The 22,094-nt window shown below is 37.3% G+C and overlaps 1 protein-coding gene across 11 annotated transcripts in view; it reads left to right on the forward strand.

Moving 5' to 3' along the window:
- The window catches only part of DMD (dystrophin), a 2,551,447-nt gene that overhangs the window by 206,667 nt on the left and 2,322,686 nt on the right, over positions 1–22,094 (forward strand). The window lies entirely within an intron of this gene.

Genomic DNA, 22,094 nt, shown 5'->3' on the forward strand with positions numbered 1-22,094 from the left:
GGCTAAAGAGTGGTAGAGCTGGGAATATGTCATTTTACCTGTTATTTGAAAATATTTATTTTGGAAGTCTTGATAAAACAAAAATAAAGCAATAGGTTCCAGATTTGGAATATATGAAGTGTATCTTCTTTTGTCATTTTAAAATATTTATTAAAGGAATGAGAGAAATTTTAAGGAAATGTGGAGTAGAAGATGAAGCAAAAAAAAATATGTAAACTCCATAGAAATAATTTTGATAACGAGAAGTAAAACAATATAACAAAAAGTAACAAACTCACATTATAAATCAAAATAGAAATTTATAAACAGGAAGAGATAATGAACAGGCTGTCATATTTGTCTCATGAGCCAATTTATGAAAAGGAGTGAATAGTATGGATTTTATTGAACTGTAACTAAATTCCTTGCCGATTTGACTGAAAATGCTGACATCAACAAAGATGATACAGGATTTTTGCCACCACAGTGTGAGGTATTGCCAGCAAAATGGTTAATAAGCCTAATCAATTGAAAGAGAGTTTAAGATCAGTTACGGAACAAGAAAACTTGATACACACTGAAATCTTATAGTTCATTTAAAAGAGATATCTCAAATTTGACAAAAATCCTGAACTTTAAATAACATTACTAGTATGAATTTTAAAGCTAGAAAAACACATTTTATATTGTCTGTAAAAAAAAAAAAATCACTGAGCTAGAGGAAAGACTGAATGCTCATGTCGTTATTTCTAGAAAAGGATAGAAGATTCTTGTCATGTGAAATGAGGATCAGAATATGTAGACTAAATTCTAGGAAAAACAGTATAGAGATGTTTCAAGCAGTGAACTAATAAAAATATTGTTTCTGGATTTTGTTTTTTATGATGCATGTCAGCCTTTTCAAACTTGTGATTTCCTTTTATATTATAAATAAATATTCTTTGTATAATTTCATATTCAAAATTGTGTATACCCCCTTTTGAAACACGATCACCAAAATTGTATAAACTTTAGGTCCCATGAAACTTTTATCTACTGCTGGAGTCAAAAAGAAAAAAAAGAAAAAAAAGACAAGTTGGAGCGTATTCGAGGATCAAGGATTACTTGAATGTAGTATGTGTGTCTACAAAACAAGACTGAGAGGAGAGCAAACAGAGGCAACAGACCTTTCTTTAAATGTTGGCAGCTTTCAACTTCTCAAAAAATAAATGTCTTTTGTAGGTGTTAGGGAGCAATGTGGAGAGCAAAGACAGGTAAGACCATTAATGGGCAGGGGTCTCTTCATACAAATGATAAATCACGATGATTATGGCCATAGTGTTAGCTGTTACTGACTGAACAAATTATACATTTTCAAGTCTGTATATATCATGATACGTATCACCAGGTGTGCTAATACACAAAATCTCTAGTTCTTAGAGCACGCAGATAAATTAGCTGCTAATATCCATATTTTTTGGCTATAGAAATCTGACGATAAGATTAGTTGAATTGTGTAATGCCTCACAGCTAGCAGATAGTAAGATTCTGTAGCATCCATTCTTTCTCTGTACCACACTGTCTCCCCAAAGTGTGGTTAAATACATTCTGATAAATATATTGAAAGTACATGTATCTTCAAAGATTATTATCCAATTCCTGCTACTTTATGATACTATCTTTATTGCTTTTTCTCTATTCTTTTTTTAAAATTGAAGTATAGTTGATTTATAATGTGTTAGTTTCTGGGGTACAGCAAAGGGATTCAGTTATACATATCCATGTATATAAATACATATATTTTCTTTTGTATTCTTTTCCATTATGGTTTATTACAGGATGTTAAATGTAGTTCCCTGTGCTATACAGTAGGACCTTGTTTTTTTAAATCTATTTTATATATAGTAGTCTGTATCTGCTAATCCGAAACTCCTAGTTAATCCCTCCCTCGCCCCCTTTCCCCTTTGGTAACCATAAGTTTGTTTTCTATGTCTGTGAGTCTATTTCTGTTTTATAAATAAGTTCATTTGTATCATATTTTAGATTCCATATATGTGATATCATATGGTATTTGTCTTTCTCTGACTTACTTCACTTAGTATGATCATTTCTAGGTCCATCCATGTTGCTACAAATGGCATTATTTCATTCTTTTTTATGGCTGAATAGTATTCTCTTATGTATATAGTATTTCTGTGTGCGTGTGTATATTTTACATCTTTATCCATTGGTTGATGGGGATTTAAGTTGCTTCCGTGTCTCGGCTATCGTATCTATTTTATAGTTTGCCTTCCATATCTGCAGGCTCTGAATCTGTTGATTCAACCAACTGTAGGTCAAAAATATTGGGAAAAGACTCCAGAAAGTTCCAAAAAGCAAAGCTTGAATTTTCCATGTACTAGCAACTATTTACATAACATTTACATTCATTTACATCCTATTACTGTTGTAAGTAATCTAGAGATGATTTATACTGTATAGGAGATGTTAGGGAGTGTTTTAATTGCATTCTTTTACATGTAGCTCTCCAGGTTTCCCAGAACCACTTACTGAAGAGACTGACTTTTCTCCATTGTATATTCTTGTCTTCTTTATCATAGATTAGTTGACCATAGGTGCGTGGGTTTATCTCTAGGCTTTCTATCCTGTTCATTGATCTATATTTCTGTTTTTGTGCCAGTCCGACACTGTCTTGATAACTGTAGCTTTGTAGTATAGTCTGAAGTCAGGGAGCCTGATTCCTCCAGCTCTGTTTTCCTTCCTCAAGATTGCTTTGGCTATTTGGAGTTTTTTGTGTCTCCATACAAATTTTAAGGTTTGTTTGCTTATAGTTCTGTGAAAAATGCCATTGGTAATTTGATAGGGATTGCATTGAATATGTAGATTACTTTGCGTAGTATAGTCATTTTCATAGTGTTGATTCTTCCAATCCAAGAACATGGTATATCTGTCCATTTGTTTGTGTCATCTTTGATTTCTATCATCAGTATCTTATAGTTTTGTGAGTACAGGTCTTTTACCTCCTTCGGTAGGTTTATTCCTAGGTATTCTTTTTGCTGAAATGGTGAATGGGATTGTTTCCTTAATTTCAAGGATTAATCTCCAAAATAAACAGCTCATGCAGCTCAGTATAAAAGATACAAACAAACCAATCAGAAAATGGGCAGAAGACCTATATAGTCATTTCCCCAAAGAAGACATACAGATGGCCAAGAGGCACAGGAAAAGATGCTCAACATCACTAATTATTAGAGAACTGCATATCAAAACTACAATGAGGTATCAACTCACACTGGTCAGAATGGCCATCATAAAAAAATCTACAAACTATAAATGCTGGAGAGGGGGTGGAGAAAAGGGAACCCTCTTGCATTGTTGGTGGGAATGTAAATTGATACAGCCACTGTGGAGAACAGTATGGAGGTTCCTTATAAAACTAAAGGTAGAATTACCATATGACCCAGCAATCCAACTACTGGGTATATACCCAGAGAAAACCATAATTCACAAAGACACATGCACCCCAGTGTTCACTACAGCACTGTTTACAATAGCCGGGTCATGGAAGCAACCTAAATGTCCAGTGACAGATGAATGGATAAAGAAGATATGGTACATATATACAGTGTAGTATTACTTAGCCATAAAAAGGAATGAAATTGGGTAATTTGTAGAGAAGTGGATGGACCTAGAGACCGTCATACAGAGTGAAGTAAGTCAGTGAGAAAAACAAATGTAGTATATTAATGTATATATATGGAATCTATAAAAATGGTACAGATGAACCTGTTTTCAAGGCAGAAGTAGAGACTCAGATGTAGAGAACAAACATATGGACACTAATGGGGCTAAGTGGGGGTGGGATGAGTTGGGAGATTGGGATTGACATATATACACTAATATGTAGAAAATAGATAACTAATGAGAACATGCTGTATAGCGCAGGGAATTCCACTTTGCTGTACGGTAGAAACTAACACAACATTGTAAAACTACTATACCCCAATTTTAAGAAATAAAATGGTAAAAAGAAATGTGGAATTACACCTAAAAAAAACATCAAGTATAGGAGAGGATGTACATAGCTTATATGCAAATATCATACTATTTTCTATAAGGGACTTGAATATAAGCAGATTTTGGTGTCTGAGGGGAGTCCTGGAACCAATCTTTCTCATGATTACTGAGCAATGACTATATTATAGATGGATTTCAGTATGTTTTGTTTTGGCAGTTTTATTACCTCTTATATGCCAGTCATAATACAAAGCATGCTACTACAATAAGAGGGAAGTAACAGAAAGGTTAAGGTGGAAATAAGTGATTTATGCTTCCCTATATTTACTGATACTGTGCTAACCTTACTAGCAAAACTATTCATATCACATAGCATTCTCTTTAAGTGAATTGTAATATTTGAGTTTTAGTGTTTATTTGAAAATGAACACTCTTCTGAAGTTAACATCTGATCCTGTCAGTCGTTTAGACAGCAAGGAAGGTAGCCAGTGATAGTGCCATAACTTGAAGAGTCCCACAAGAAAGAGAAGGATCAAGACTTATACCTCTTAGCCATCTGCAAGAGCACGCAGTTGGTTTTAGGTGAAGCTGTGGTCCTTAATATTGTTTATTATTGTAGCCTGTGAGTATCACTTTCAATTGTGCCCTCCCAGTCTGATCTTTTTAAGTGCTAAGTGTTATCTATTTTCCATCTTCACTGAAGTACCAGCAAACTAGAGAGAATACTTGCTTGGGATTTATGAGGAAATGGCTGAAATCCCTTTTCAGTAAAAGAGCTATTACTGTAGAGGCTGAAATTGTTTGTAATGACCAAATCATTGTCGTAGAAATTAAGACATACACATATTATCTTTAAGGCTATTACTGGGTTCTAGTTCCTGTAATTTTTTTTCAGATTTATTTATTGTGGGGTGTTTTAAATTATCATCATCATCATCATCATCAAGGACATACGTGTGGTGTATAACTGTGTGGATTTCAAACACTGAGGTACTTTTTGAAAGTCTCCACTTTCTTGAATGCCTTATTGCACCTTCTTGGCTATTATTCTCCATAAGACTTTGAACATTATGCAAAATAGGGTAACCTAAGGTCAAGTGTGTGTTACCAATAAAAATGATCTAGTAGAAAAAGCAGTTTAAGTGCATATAGGCTTACTGGATATTTTTCATGAGAGGTCAATGTGTCTTCATTAATACTTCCTGTTAGTGTGATGTGATAAAACAAGTTGGCATAAATAAAAAATAAAAATATTTAAAAACCATAAATAAGTAATCTATATAATAGATATTATAGATATGTAGTCTAAATTTATACCTCATATTTAAACTTTGGCAATAGTTTTTAAAGTAGATATTGATTTCTTTGGGTCTGAAGCCAAAAATAATATTGGCATGGTGATATTTCATATTGATTCTTACTGTTAAGTTAAAACAGTAGTTCTCAAACCAGTCACCAGGAGGGCTTGTTAAAACAAAGAATTCTGGGTCACACTCCCAGAATTTCAGATTCAGTAGGTTATCAGCGGGGCCTGAGATTTTGTATTGCTAGCAAGTTTAATTTATTGACTTTTGCCACTGAAGACATTTAAAAGGAGAAACATCATACGCTATTATAATTTTGCCTTATTACATTGTCGGATGTATTTATCCCCACTTCACCTCCTTGATGAGATGTAGAATAGTTCTGTTATTACATATTTTGTAGACATTAGACATTAAACAACCTGTGTATATAATTTGGAGAACTTTCTAGGTTACTCACAAAGTTATGTCACTTGTTACGTAGATTTTTAAAAATTTAGATATTCTTCATGTGGCTTAGCTGATTCTTTAGAAATATGATAGAATAAATCTAACCTTCCAACACATAGCATTTACTTGCACTGCAGATTAGTATAAATAGATGCAATTTTAATTCAAAATCCTGAAAACACAACTACATGCCAGAATTGTAGCATAAGGATGAGAAAGCTAGGAGGACAAATAGGTGATGTGTATTTTCATGTATTGGATTGGCCAAAAAGTTTGTTCGGGTTTTTCCGTAAGATGGTACAGAAACCCGAATGACCTTTTTTGGCCAACCCAATAGTAATTCATTCTCTTTCCGCTTTGAAGAGTCATTTGTTTCTCAAAGGTTATAAAGGATATCTTTCTCATTTTAATGTGTTTAAAGCAATATGTTAAGAATATCATTCATTCTTATTGCTTTACTTTTGTTGCATATTGGACCAGTAATTAGCTTTCTTCACAGAGGAAAACAATTAACATTCTTATTGATGTAATTGGAATATGTTAGTGTCAGTTCTATGGTACCAAGTTTTGATTATATTAAAAATAGAAAAAAAATAACAGAATTATATTAATTCTATGATTTTTTAAATTTTTATTTTTTATTTTTTAAAATTTTTTAAACATCTTTATTTGAGTATAACTGTTTTACACTAGTGTGTTAGTTTCAACAGAGTGAATCAGTTATACATATACATATGTTCCCATATCTCTTCCCTCTTGCGTCACCCTCCCTCCCACCCTCCCTATCCCACCCCTCAATGTGGTCACAAAGCACAGAGGTGAACTCCCTGTGCTATGTGGCAGCTTCCCACTAGCTATCTAATTTACATATGGTAGTGTGTATGTGTCCCTGCCACTCTCTCACATCATCACAGCTTACCCTTCCCCCTCCCCATATCCTCAAGTCCATGCTCTAGTAGGTCTGTGTTTTATTCCCGTCCTACCACTGATCTCTTCATGACATGTTTTTTTCTTAGAGTCCATATATATGTGTTAGCATACGGTATTTGTTTTTCTTCTGCTGACTTACTTCACTCTGTATGACAGACTCCAGGTCTATCCACCTCATTACAAATAACTCAGTTTCATTTCTTTTTATGGCTGAGTAATATTCCATTGTATATATGTGCCACATCTTCTTTATCCATTCATTTGTTGATGGACACTTAGGTTGCTTCCATGTCCTGGCTATCGTAAATAGAGCTGCAATGAACATTTTGGTACATGACTCTTTTTGAATTATGGTTTTCTCAGGGTATATGCCCAGTAGTGGGATTGCGGGGTCATATGGTAGTTCTATTTGTAGTTTTTTAAGGAACCTCCATACTGCTCTCCATAGTGGCTGTATCATTTTACATTCCCACAAGCAGTGCAAGAGTGTTCCCTTTTCTCCACACCCTCTCCAGCATTTATTGTTTCTAGAGTTTTTGATGATGGCCAATCTGACCGGTGTGAGATGATATCTCATTGTAGTTTTGATTTGCATTTCTCTACTGATTAATGATGTTGAGCATTCTTTCATGTGTTTGTTGGCAATCTGTATATCTTCTTTGGAGAAATGTCTATTTAGTTCTTCTGCCCATTTTTGGATTGGGTTGTTTGTTTTTTTGTTATTGAGCTGCCTGAGTAGCTTACAAATTTTGGATATTAATCCTTTGTCAGTTGCTTCACTTGGAAATATTTGCTCCCATTCTGAGGGTTGTCTTTTGGTCTTGTTTATGGTATCCTTTGCTGTGCAAAAGCTTTTAAGTTTCATTAGATCCCATTTGTTTATTTTTGTTTTTATTTCCATTTCTCTAGGAGATGGGTCAAAAAGGATCTTGCTGTGATTTATCTCATAGAGTGTTCTGCCTATGTTTTCCTCTAAGAGTTTGATAGTGTCTGGCCTTACATTTAGGTCTTTAACCCATTTTGAGTTTATTTTTGTGTGTGGTGTTAGGGAGTGTTCTAATTTCATACTTCTACAGGTAGCTGTCCAGTTTTCCCAGCACCACTTATTGAAGAGGCTGTCTTTTCTCCACTGTATATCCTTCCCTCCTTTATCAAAGATAAGGTGACCATATGTGTGTGGGTTTAACTCTTGACTTTCTATCCTGTTCCATTGATCTATATTTCTGTTTTTGTGCCAGGACCATACTGTCTTGATTACTGTGGCCTTGTAGTATAGTCTGAAGTCAGGGAGCCTGATTCCTCCAGCTCCATTTTTTTTTTTTTTTTTTTTTTTTTTTTTGCGGTATGCGGGCCTCTCACTGTTGTGGCCTCACCCGTTGCGGAGCACAGGCTCCGGACGCGCAGGCCTAGCGGCCATGGCTCACGGGCTTAGTTGCTCCGTGGCATGTGGGATCTTCCCGGACCAGGGCACGAACCCGTGTCTCCTGCATCGGCAGGCGGATTCTCAACCACTGCGCCACCAGGGAAGCCCACCAGCTCCATTTTTCGTTCTCACAATTGCTTTGGCTATTCGGGGTCTTTTGTGTTTCCATACAAATTGTGAAATTTTTTGTTCTAGTTCTGTAAAAAATGCCAGTGGTAATTTGATAGGGATTGCATTGAATCTGTAGATTGCTTTGGGTAGTAGAGTCATTTTCACAATGTTGATTCTTCCAATCCAAGAACATGGTATATTTCTCCACCTATTTGTATCATCTTTAATTTCTTTCATCAGTGTCTTATAGTTTTCTGCATACAAGTCTTTTGTCTCCTTAGGTAGGTTTATTCCTAGATATTTTATTCTTTTTGTTGCACTGGTAAATGGGAGTGTTTTCTTCATTTCACTCTCAGATTTTTCATCATTAGTGTATAAGAATGCCATAGATTTCTGTGCATTAATATTGTATCCTGCTACTTAAGCAAATTCAATGATTAGTTCTAGTAGTTTTCTGGTAGCATCCTTAGTATCCTCTATGTATAGTATCATGTCATCTGCAAACAGTGACAGCTTTACTTCTTCTTTTCCTATTTGGATTCCTTTTATTTTTCTTTTTCTCTGATTGCTGTGGCTAGAACTTCCAAAACTATGTTGAATAGGAGTGGTGAGAGTGGACAACCTTGTCTTGTTCCTGATCTTAGTGGAAATGGTTTCAGTTTTTCACCATTGAGAACGATGCTGGCTGTGGGTTTGTCATATATGGCCTTTATTATGTTGAGGAAAGTTCCCTGTATGCCTACTTTCTGCAGGGTTTTTATCATAAATGAGTGTTGAATTTTGTCAAAAGCTTTCTCTGCATCTATTGAGATGATCATATGGTTTTTCTCCTTCAGTTTGTTGATATGGTGCATCACGTTGATTGATTTGCATAAATTGAAGAATCCTTGCATTCCTGGAATAAACCCCACTTGATCATGGTGTATGATTCTCTTAATGTGCTGTTGGATTCTGTTTGCTAATATTTTGTTGAGGATTTTTGCATCTATGTTCATCAGTGATATTGGCCTGTAGTTTTCTTTCTTTGTAGTATCATTGTCTGGTTTTGGTATCAGGGTGATGGTGGCCTCATAGAATGTGTTTGGGAGTGTTCCTCCCTCTGCAGTTTTTTTGGAAGAATTTGAGAAGGATGGGTCTTATCTCTTCTCTCAATATTTCATAGAATTCACCTGTGAAGCCATCTGGTCCTGGACTTTTGATTATTGGAAGATTTTTAATCACAGTTTCAATTTCCTTTCTTGTGATTGGTCTGTTCATATTTTCTGCTTCTTCCTGGTTCAGTCTTGGAAGGTTATACCTTTCTAAGAATGTGTCCATTTCTTCCAGGTTGTCCATTTTATTGGCCTAGAGTTGCTTGTAGGAGTCTCTTAGGATGCTTTGTATTTCTGCCGTGTCTGTTGTTGCTTCTCCTTTTTCATTTCTTATTTTATTGATTTCAGTCCTCTCCCTCTTTTTCTTGATGAGTCTGGCTGATGGTTTATCAATTTTGTTTATCTTCTCAAAGAAACAGCTTTTAGTTTTATTGATCTTTGGTATTGTTTTCTTTGTTTCTAATTTCATTTATTTCCGCTATGACCTTTATGTTTTCTTTCCTTCTACTAACTTTGGGTTTTGTTTGTTCTTCTTTCTTAGTTCCTTTAGGTGTAGGGTTAAGTTGTTTATTTGAGATTTTTCTTGTTTCTTGAGATAGGATTGTATTGCTATAAACTTCCCTCTTAGAACTGCTTTTGCTGCACCCCATAGGTTTTGGATTGTTGTGTTTTCGTTGTCATTTGTCTCTAGGTATTTTTTGATTTCCTCTTTGATTTCTTCAGTGATCACTTCGTTACTAAGAAATGTATTGTTTAGCCTCCATGTGTTTGTATTTTTTACAGATTTTTTTCTGTAATTGATATCTAGTCTCATAGCATTGTGGTCAGAAAAGATACTTGATACGATTTCAATTTTCTTAAATTTGCCAAGGCTAGATTTGTGACCCAAGATATGATCTATCCTGGAGAATGTTCCATGAGCACTTGAGAAAAATGTGTATTCTGTTGTTTTTGGATGGAATGTCCTATAAATATCAAGTAAATCCATCTTGTATAATGTATCATTTAAAGCTTGTGTTTCCTTATTTATTTTCATTTTGGATGATCTGTCCATTGGTGAATGTGGGGTGTTAACGTCCCCTACTATGATTGTGTTACTGTTGATTTCCCCTTTTATGGATGTTAGTATTTGCCTTATGTGTTGAGGTGCTCCTATGTTGGGTGCAATAAATATTTACAATTGTTATATCTTCTTCATGGATTGATCCCTTGATCATTATGCAGTGTCCTCCTTTGTCTCTTGTAATAGTTTTTATTTTAAAGTCTATTTTGTCTGATATGAGAATTGCTACTCCAGCTTTCTTCTGATTTCCATTTGCGTGGAATATCTTTTTCCATCCCCTCACTTTCAGTCTGTAAGTGTCCCTAGGTCTGAAGTGGGTCTCTTGTAGACAGCATATATATGGGTTTTGTTTTTGTATCCATTCAACCAGTCTGTGTCTTTTGGTGAGAGCATTTAATCCATTTACATTTAAGGTAATTATTGATATGTGTGTTCCTATTTCCATTTACTTAATTGTTTCGGGTTGTTCATGTAGGTCATTTCCTTCTCTTGTATTTCTTGCTTAGAGAAGTTCCTTTAGCATGTGTTGTAAAGCTGGTTTGGTGGTGCTGAACTCTCTCAGCTTTTGCTTGTCTGTAAAGGTTTTAATTTCTCCATCCAATCTGAATGAGACCCTTGCTGGGTAGAGTAATCTTGGTTGTAGGTTTTTTTCCTTCATCACTTTAAATATGTCCTGCCACTCCCTTCTGGCTTGTAGAGTTTCTGCTGTAAGATCAGATGTTAACCTTATGGGGATTCCCTTGTGTGTTATTTGTTGTTTTTCCCTTTCTGCTTTTAACATGTTTTCTTTGTATTTAATTTTTGACAGTTTGATTATTATGTGTCTTGGCGTGTTTCCCTTTGGGTTTATCCTGTATGGGACTCTCTGTGCTTCCTGGACTTGGTTGACTATTTCCTTTCCTATATTAGGGAAGTTTTCAACTATAATCTCTTCAAATATTTTGTCAGTCCCTTTCTTTTTCTCTTCTTCTTCTGGGACCCCTATGATTCGAATGTTGGTGAGTTTAATGTTGTCCCAGAGGTCTCTGAGACTGTCCTCAGTTCTTTTCATTCTTTTTTCTTTCTTCTGCTCTGCAGTAGTTATTTCCACTATTTTATCTTCCAGGTCACTTATCCGTCCTTCTGCCTCAGTTATTCTGCTATTGATCCCATCTAGAGTATTTTTCATTTCATTTATTGTGTTGCTCATCGTTACTTGCTTCCTCTTTATTTCTTCTAGGTCCTTGTTAACTGTTTCTTGCAATTTGTCTATTCTATTTCCAAGATTTTGAATCATCTTTACTATCATTATTCTGAATTCTCTTTTAGATAGACTGGCTATTACCTCTTCATTTGTTAGGTCTGGTGTGTTTTTATCTTGCTCCTTCCTCTGCTGTGTGTTTTTCTGTCTTCTCATTTTGCTTATCTTACTGTGTTTGGGGTCTCCTTTTTGCAGGCTGCAGGTTCATAGTTCCCTCTGTTTTTGGTGGCTGTCCCCAGTGGCTGAGGTTGGTTCAGTGGGTTGAGCACGTTTCCTGGTTGGGGGGACTAGTGCCTCTGTTCTGGTGGATGAGGCTGGATCTTGTCTTTCTGGTGGGCAGGTCCACGTCTGGTGGCGTGTATGGGGATGTTGTTAGCCTTATTATGATTTTAGGCCGCCTCTCTGCTAATGGATGGAGCTGTAGACCTGTCTTGCTCTTTATTGGGCATAGGGTGTCCAGCACTGTTCGTTGCTGGTCGTTGAATGAAGTTGGGTCTTGGTGTTGAGATGGAGATCTCTGGGAGATTTTCGCCATTTGATATTATGTGGAGCTGGGAGGTCTCTTGTGGACCAGTGTCCTGAGGTTGGTTCTCCCACCTCAGAGACATAGCCTTGACACTTGGCTGGAGTGCCAAGAGCCTTTAATCCACACGACTCAAAATAAAAGGGAGAAAAAATAGAAAGGAAAGAAAGGAAGGAGGGAAGGAAGGAAGAAAGGAAGGAGGGAAGGAAGGAAGAAAGGAAGGGAGGGAGGAAGAAAAGAAGGGAGGAAGGAAGAAAGGAAGGAGGGAAGTAGGAAAGAAAGGATGGAAGAAAGGAAGAAAGAAAGGGAGAAGACAAAATAAAGTAGGGTAAAATATAGTTATTAAAGTAAAAAATAATTATTAAGAAGAAAAATTTCTATTAAAGAAAAACAAAACAAACAAAAAAACAGGTCGGTCTAACCCTAGGACAAATGGTGAAAACAAAGCTATACAGACAAAATCTCACACAGCAGCACACACATACACACTCACAAAAAGAAAAAAGGGGAAAATAATAGTATATCTTGCTCCCAAAGTCCACCTCCTCAACTTGGGATATTTCGCTGTCTTTTCGGGTTTTCCACAGATGCAGGGCACTTCAAGTTGACTGTGGAGCTTTAACCCGCTGCTTCTGAGGCTGCTGGGAGAGACCCCCCCCTCGCCTCTTTGTTCGCACAGCTCCTGGGGTTCAGCTTTGGACTTGGCCCTGCCTCTGCGCCTACGTAGTCCGAGGGCGTCTGTCCTTCGCTCAGACAGGACGGGGTTAAAGGAGCAGCTAATTCGTGGTCTCTGGCTCACTCAGGCCAGGGGGAGGGAGGGGCACGGAGGCGGGGCGAGTCTGCGACGTCAGAGGCCGGCGTGACGCTGCACCTCCCCGAGGCGCCGGCGTGACGCTGCACCTCCCCGAGGCGCACCGTGCATTTTCCCGGGGAAGCTGTCCCTGGATCCCGGGACCCCGGCAGTGGCGGGCTGCACGGGCTCCCGGGAGGGGCGGTGTGGAGAGTGACCTGTGCTGGCACACAGGCCTCTTGGTGGCAGCAGTAGCAACCCTAGCGTCCCACACCCGTCTCTGTTGTCCGTGCCGACAGCCACGGCTCGCACCTGTTTCTGGAGCTCCTTTACGCGGTGCCCTTAATCTCCTCTCCTCGCGCCCCAGGAAGCGAAGAGGTAAGAAAAAGTCTCTTGTCTCTTCGGTAGCTCTGCGCCCGTTTCTGGAGGTCCTTTAAGCGGCGCGCTTAAACCCCTCTCCTCGCGTACCAGGAGGCAAAGTGGGAAGAAAAGGTCTCTTGCCTCTTCGGCAGCTCCAGACTTCAACTGGACTCCCTCCCGGCTAGCCTTGGTGCACTAACCCCTTCAGGCTGTTTTCACTCTGCCAACTCCAGACCTTTCCCTGGGATCCAACTGAAGCCCGAGGCCCAGCTCCCGGCCCCCGCCCGCCCCGGCGGGTGAGCAGACAAGCCTCTCAGGCCGGTGAGTGCCAGTGGCACAGATCCTCTGTGCGGGAATCTCTCCGCTTTGCCCTCCGTACCCTGTTTCTACGCTCTCCTCCGCGGCTCCGAAGCTTCCCCCCTCCGCCACCCGCAGTCTCCGCCCGTGAAGGGGCTTCTAGTGTGTGGAAACCTTTCCTCCTTCATGGCTCCCTCCCACTGGTGCAGGTCCCGTCCCAATTCTTTTGTCTCTGTTTATTCTTTTTTCTTTTGGCCTACCCAGGTACGTGGGGGAGTTTCTTGCCTTTTGGGAGGTCTGAGGTCTTCTGCCAGTGTTCGGTGGGTGTTCTATAGGAGAAGTTCCACGTGTAGACGTATTTCTGATGTATCTGTGAGGAGGAAGGTGATCCCCGCGTCTTACTCTTCCGCCATCTTCTCGCTCTCCTCCTAAAGTTTTAAATAAATGATATGTTTTAAAAAATAAAGTTACAAGTAGTTGATATGGCTCCTTCTATTCCTGTCCTCAGAGGTAAACAAGGTTACCAGTTTTTTCCCTATTTTTACCAGTATAGAAGTATTCAGACTATATAATTAAATCCAAATTAATATTGAGTATTATTCCTCACTTTACATGAATGCTAGACTGTAGTGTATATACTGTTCTGCACTTTTTCTTTTCACTTAAAATGTATCTTGGAGAGAATTCCGTATCAGTCCGTCAGGAATTCCTTCAGTTTTTCTCGTGATAGTACTGTATTTCATTGTCTAAACATACCATAATTTATTTAACCAATCTCTTACTGGTGGATATTTACGTCACTTCTGATTTTTTGCTAATACAAACAATGATGAAATAAATTACCTTTTACTTACACCATTTCACATTTCTGCATGTATATTTACACAGTGAATTCATGGAAGTGAATTTACTAATTCAAAGAGTCTGCGTATGCATTTTATACTTTTATGCTCCGGTCAGTAATTCATGAGAGTACCTTTTTCTCCTTATGCTTGTGAACATAGCATGTCGCCAAGCTTTCAGATCCTTGCCAGCCTGATAGTTGAAAATGCCCTTTTAATAGAAGCTCAACTTTCATTCCTTACTTTTATGAGTTTTAACAGTTTTAGTGGGTTTCCTTGGTCGTGCAGTGGTTAAGAATCCGCCTGCCAGTGCAGGGGACATGGGTTCGATCCCTGGTCCGGGAAGATCCCACATGCTGCAGAGCAAGTAAGCCTGTGCACCACAACTACTGAGCCTGCGTGCCACAACTACTGAAGCCCACACGCCTAGAGCCTGTGCTCCGTAACAAGAGAAGCCACCGCAGTGAGAAGCCCGTGCACTGCAATGAAGAGTAGCCCCCGCTCGCTGCAACCAGAGAAAGCCCGCGCGCAAAACGAAGACCCAACACAGCCAAAAATAAATAAATTAAATAAATTTTTTAAAAAGTTTTTTTAATTAAAAAAAGAGAGAAGAGTTTTAGCAACTCTCCATATGTTAAAGATCTATTTTTATTTCCTTTCCTGGGAAACGTTTTCTTTTCTAAGTTTTCTCTTGTATAATCTTGTGGGATTTTGTTGTTGTTGTTGAAGGAGATACTCATACAATAGGGTAATTATTACTTTGTGAAATAATGTGCTATCAGGAGACAGTTTACATTACTGTAATACTCCAAAATAAAGTTTAGTTTAAATGAAGTAGAAGTATTTTTTTTACTCTCTTGATTCTACTAGAGACACAGAGTCCACAGATCAACATATGGCTTCTACTTGTGGGCCCAGGGTGACAGCTCTTATTCTTAAACTATCCCCAGAGATCAAGAAGAATGGAGAGGTCCAGTGGAGCCTACCCACAGTGTTTTTTAAGGGCAGAATCAAAAGTAATATGCCTCACTGTCAGTCAAACCCTACTGGCCAGAACTTTGATTAAGGCCATATCTATTGCTCAGGAATCTGGGAAATAAAGCCTTGAGAGTAGCAGCCTTGTGCACAGTGAAACTAATACTACAGAATAGGGCCATACTGACTATGGGGGAAAATTATAAATTTGCCACAAGTGAGTTAAAAATATATTTTTCATTGAAGTATAATTGGCATACAGTATTAGTTTCAGGTGTACAACATGGTGATTTAGGTTTTTTATACATTATTTTTTATACATTACCACAGTAAGTCTAGTTATCATCTGTCACCATACAAAGTTATTAGAATATTATTGGCTATATTCCTTATGCTGTACATGACATCCCCATTACTTATTTGTTTTATAACTGAAGTTTATGTCTTTTAATCCCATTCACCTGTTTTCCAGATTACCCTACTCCCCTCCTCTCTGGCAACCACCTCCTCTGTTTTTATTTCGTTATGTTTATTCATTTATTTTATAGATTCCATATAGAAGTGAAATCATATGGTATTTGTCTTTCCCTGTCTGGCTTATTGCACTTAGCATAATACCCCCTAGGTCCATCCATGTTGTTGCAAATGGCAACATTTCCTTTTTTTTTTTTTTTTTAATGTCTAACTAGTATGCTGTTGTAGGTATGTACCACATCTTCTTTATCCATTCATCTATTGATGGACACTTAGGTTGCTTCTTTCTCTTGGCTATTGTAAATAATACTTCAGTGAACATAACTGTGCATGTATCTTTTCAAATTAGTGTTTTTATTTTCTTTGGAAAAATACCCAGAAGTGGAATTACTGGATCATATGGTTGTTCTCTTTAATTTTTTGAGGAACTTCCATATTGTTTTCATAGTGGTTGTACCAATTTACATTCCTGAAAATAGAATTTTTCCCTTTAATCTTTTTGCCTTTGCTTGTGGTGGATTTTATCCTACAAAATGGTATAGTTTATTTATATATCTGAATATATCAATATTTTTGTGGTTTCTGGATTTGGTGTTTCCTTTAAAAGTACCTTTATCATTCTGTGTTTATCCTTGGAAAATCTCCTCTCATTTCTTCTAGTAAATCTTAAGGGGCATAGTGACAACGATCCTTGCTGTTTCTGCCTCTTCTTCCCTATCTTGTTCTTCCTGTTTGGACGTTTGAAATTTATAATATTAAATTTTAGTTTCATTGTCAGAATGCATGAAGCCAGAAGAAACCCTTATATTCTTTATTGTTGGCATTATGTATCCATGTACGTTCTAGTCTTAAATAGTTTCCAAGATCTCTTCCATTAACATGATCATTCTTCCTGGACACATTTCAAGATGTGTTGAATTCCACTTATTGGTTTACTTCCTTTATGTCCTGAATCTGTTGCTCTTTGGAAATTAAAAAGAAGTGGTGAGGTATAAGGAAACACATATGATAGCTCAGGGAAAGATAGAGGAAAGAGAGCTTGAAATGTTCATTAAATTGAATTAATAATTGAAATAAAGGTAATATACTTCATAAAAGGTGATTTAAAAAAAAAAAAAGGTGATTTAATGACTTGGAAAAATTAATTACATTGATCTGATTGAATTAAAGTGTCACAAAACATTGTTATCATCAGAATTGCTTTGTGAGCACTGTTGCAATTTTAGATTCATGAACTACAACAGGAGATGAAATAATTTTGCCCTCCACTAAAGAGTGAAAGGACTTTAGTTGCAAAGCGAAAATATGTATAATGGTGACTTGACACTGTGCCTTCTTACTCCTCTCCCTCTCCTTCCCTCCCTCCCTCCCTCCCTCCCTCTCTCTCTCTCTCTCTCTCTTTTTCTCTCTCTCTCCCCACCTCTCTCCCTCTCTCTCCATTCTTTGCCTTTCTTCCTCTTTCTTTTTTTGCTTTTTCCTCCTTAATTCTCTCTCTTCCCCTTTCTTCTCTTACATTCTGTGCTGATTCCCTACCTGTACACTGATTTTTCTGTTTTCGGAAATTAAGTTCATTAATTTTCTATACGTGTGTCTGAGCAGAAAGATGAGAGTGGCCCCTGTCACAAATCTCATTACCACTCAGAAGAAAAATTTTGATTCATTCCTGAATGATTATGTTTGCAATTAACTATTAGTGATATATATACATATATATATAAAATAATATCTTGACACATGTCTGAATGTTGTTAAATTATAACTTATTTTCAGTGTCAGTTAGTTGACTTTTGCTAATCTTGGCTTTAAAGTCATCCAAAGTACTGTATATTCCAGTGTTTTTGCTTCTTCATATGTGGGCCAAGTATTTAAAATATAGTATTTTAGTATTTAAATATCAATTTTATGCTTATCTTTTTATTGTGGTAAAATGTACCTAATATACAATTTGCTATTTTAATCATTTTTAAGTGACTATTCAGTGACATAAATATATTAAATAAACCATCATCACCATCCATCTCCAGACCTTTTCATGTTACCAAACAAACTCTACCCATTAAATAATAATTTCCCTTTACTCCCTCCCCTTAGACCCTGGCAACCACCATTCTACTTTCTGTCTCTATGAATTTGAGTACTTGGGTACTTCATATGAGCAGAATCATACAATGTTTCCTTTTTGCAACTGGCTTATTCCAGTTAGCATAATGCTTTGAGGTTCATCCATGTTATGATATGTGTCAGAATTTTCTTCCTTTTCAGGTTGAATAATGTTCCATTGTTTGTATATACCACTTTTTGTTTATCCATTCATCCATTGTTGGACACTTAGGTTGCTTCCACCTTTTGGCTTTTGTGAATAATGCTGCTAGAAACAGGAGTATTCAAATATCTATTCAGGTTTTTGCTTTCATTTCTTTTAGGTACATATCTAAAAGTGAAATTGCTGAATCATATGCTAATTTCTAGGTTTAATTTTTTTGAGGAACTACCATACTATTGTCCATACGGTTATACCATTTTACATTATTACCAGCAGGGTACAAGAGTACCAATTTCTCCACATACCTGTCAGCACTTGTTTTATATATTTATCTCCATCCATCCTACTAAACATCTTAAAGGGTGTGAAGTGGCATTTGATTGTAGTTTTGATTTTCACTTTTTTTTTTTTTTTTTAATTTTTTTGTGGTACGCGGGCGTCTCACTATTGTGGCCTCTCCCGTTGCGGAGCACAGGCTCCAGACGCGCAGGCTCAGCGGCCATGGCTCACGGGCCCAGCTGCTCCATGGCATGTGGGATCTTCCCGGACCGGGGCACGAACCCGTGTCCCCTGCATCGGCAGGCGGATTCTCAACCACTCCGCCACCAGGGAAGCCCGATTTTCACTTTTTTAATAACTAGTGATATTGAATATCTTTTCATGTGCTTATTGGCTATCTGTATATTTTCTTTGGAGAAATAATCTTCAAGCCCTTTGAACATTTTCAAATTATGCAGTTTGCTTGTTTGTTGTTGTTGTTGACTCATTGGAGTATTTTGGAAATTATTTGATAGATGACTTGCAAGTATTTTCTCCCATTATGTGGGTTACCTTTTCACTTTGTTGGTAGTGTCCTTTGACGAATACATATTTTAATTTTGACTCTTTTTTTGTGGTTACTTGTGTTTTTGGTGTCATTTTCAAAAATTATTGCTAAATCCAATGTCATGAAGCTTTTCCCCTATGTTTTCTAAGTTTTATGGCTTTTCACTCTTACATTTAGGTCTTTGATCAACTTTGAGTTAATTTTTGTATATGATGTATAGTAAGGGTACAACTTCAACTTCATTCTTTTTTTTGTGTGTGTGTGTGTGGTATGCGGGCCTCTCACTGTTGTGGCCTCTCCCATTGCGGAGCACAGGCTCCGGACACGCAGGCTCAGCAGCCATGGCTCACGGGCCCAGCCGCTCCATGGCATGTGGGATCCTCCCAGACCGGGGCACGAACCCGCATTCCCTGCATCGGCAGGCGGACTCTCAACCACTGCGCCACCAGGGAAGCCTTCAACTTCATTTTTCTGCATGTATATATCATCTTCCCAACACAATTTGTTGCAAAGACCTGTGCTTATCTTCATGTCTCTTTCCAAGTTGTGCTTCTTAAAGCACTGTAAGGTGAAAACATTTATTCCTTCAGGCAAGTGATTTCTTTCTCTTTTTCTTGTTACTCAGAAACTTTTAAACCAACGCTTTTTTGAAGGTAAAATATACATTTTTTATTTTTCTTATTTTTTTGCAGATTATCTTTAAACTTTTTAATTTTATATTGGAGTATAGTTGATTAACAATGTTGTGTTAGTTTCAGGTGTACAGCCAAATGATTCAGTTATACATATACATGTATCTATTCTTTTTCAAATCATTGTACCATTTTGGTTATTACATAATATTCAGCAAAGTTCCCACTGCTATACAGTAGGTCCTTGTTGGTTATCTATTTTAAATATAGCAGTGTGTACATGTCAATCCAAAACTCCCTAACTATCCTCCCCCTTCCCCCTGGTAACCATAAGCACCTTCTCTAAGCCTGTGTATCTGTTCCTGTTTTGTAAATAAGTTCATTTGTATCATTTTTTTAAGATTCCACATATAAGCAATATCATACCATATTTCTGTTTCTTTATCTCTCTTACTTAGAGAGAAAGAGCTCAGTTGTGTACTAGTAAATTTTAGACGTGAAATAAACCATCCTTTAATGAAAAAACCAATTATTACCACAAATGCTAGTCTGATCTCTCACCTCTGTTTGCCACCATTGCCCCTAACACTGGAGTATTACAGAAGAAATGAGAGAAAAAGATGATGATATATCAGTTGATAGGTAGGCAGGCAGGCAGGCTGAGAATAGGCACTTGTATCATTAATTAGCTTTGCCTTCACCATATATTAGTGAAGGGTCCTAAGTGGCATAGTTCTTCAGCCTATATAGTCTGAAGAATAGACCTTGATGAGTAATAAAATAAATAAAATAAAATTGACATCATTTTTAGTTTAAAATGCCTCTTTTTAACAAAAAGAAGCTTTTTTTTTTTTTTTTTTTTGGAATTGTCGACTGTCACACAGAAAATCCTGTAGCTTTGGGGGACATACTTGTCATCGGGGCCCTCTTTGCTTTGGTGTCATACCATTTCTGCTTCCACTAGAAACAAAATGTTTGGAGGAGGGTAGGGAGGTGAAATAGGCAGCAAGCCAGAGGAAAGATTCTGTAGATGAGTAGAAATGGTCCTGTGCATGGTGGAGCAATAGGAGCTGTCTGTCATGGACTTTGTCTTATCAGGGGCTTAGTGGAGGGCTTTTTACTCTGAGAAACCAGTCCTGTGGCAGGCCAAGAGAATAGAAACTATATCAACCTAGGAACAGTTAGGTGTATATTTGAAAAAATAGAAATATATTTATTTAAAATTGTTTCCTGATGCCAAAAGAGGCCGTGTACAGAGTGCCAGAAACCTACATATTGAACATTAAGGTTAGTAAGGTAGGAATTCAATCTCAGTTCATCCTATAACCATGTGTAAGTTACTCTTTATCTCTAAAATGGTAAGAAGCATATGTAGAGTACAAATAAATAACCGAAGATAATAGATGTAAATTTCACTGTACAATGCCTGGCCCATAGATCAGTGGTGATTGACATTCACTGTTGTGGTTTCCACACAAACAAGCAAGAGAATTCTGTCAGCATTATTACAAACAGTGAATTGCATATGAACTGATCCTTTTAGTGTACGGTCACAACCCAGCTTTAAGTGGATAAAGCAGTACAGTGAAACCCATATAATATACAAGTACAGAAACAGGATCACCCTGAACTTGAAACAGAAGACTGAAAATCGCTTTACAAAATACATAGTAAAAATAGTACCCTTTTTTTTTTTAGTATTTTAGTTAAAAGTGCCAGTTTTTAAGTGGCAGAATATAAAAATGCCAAAGGATAAGTCCAGTTGACTCTGTAATGCTTGAATTTTGTGCTGTTTATCCCTCTTTGAGTCATGCCTCTCCTGATTTTTAAAACTTAGCTTAAGCATTTGAAGTTTTCATGTTTTTGGAGTACTTTTGTTTTAGATTTTTCTTTCTTCTGTTGTTTTGAATCTCTTAGTTGTGTCAGTGTAGCCGTTAACTATCCTTCATCAGTTGTAAGTGTTAAAACCCAAGGCTTTGACTTCATAAGGCCTAAATCAGAATAGAGAATGAAGAAAGTAAACGCCAGGATCTTAAAAAACATTAAATGATAAAGGAGCCAGTGCCAATTTAGAAAAGCGCTCTTATCCTTACCTTAGAGTTCTACTTTGGTAAATGTTAATATTTAACCAGTTAGCAACACTAACACCACTATTTCAACAGTTAACCTTTCATGTATAGTAAACGTTGCAAGATTAACTTCATATCTGATAAAGCAGAGTTGGTTAAAAAAAAGTTTACAAGAAAGTATATCTCCATTTCAATACTAATTTAACTCAGGGAAAATGAATATAACCTCTTGCAATTGCTGTTGATACGTAGTGGTGGAAAGTAATTTCAAATGCTAAACTGTCTGATGCCCATCATGACTTCTGTTCGTGCCAATGAGGTAAGCAATTAGGACAAAGAGGGCATTTCCTGAAAGGGCACCCCCAATGGCAATAGAACTCAGCATGGTATTTCCATTTCAGCAACATTTTTCAACAGATCCAATCTTGTTACCTTCATACTTAAAAGCCTGGACCC

The sequence above is a fragment of the Kogia breviceps genome, chromosome X (genome assembly GCF_026419965.1).
Source record: "Kogia breviceps isolate mKogBre1 chromosome X, mKogBre1 haplotype 1, whole genome shotgun sequence".
Taxonomy (NCBI): domain Eukaryota; kingdom Metazoa; phylum Chordata; class Mammalia; order Artiodactyla; family Physeteridae; genus Kogia; species Kogia breviceps.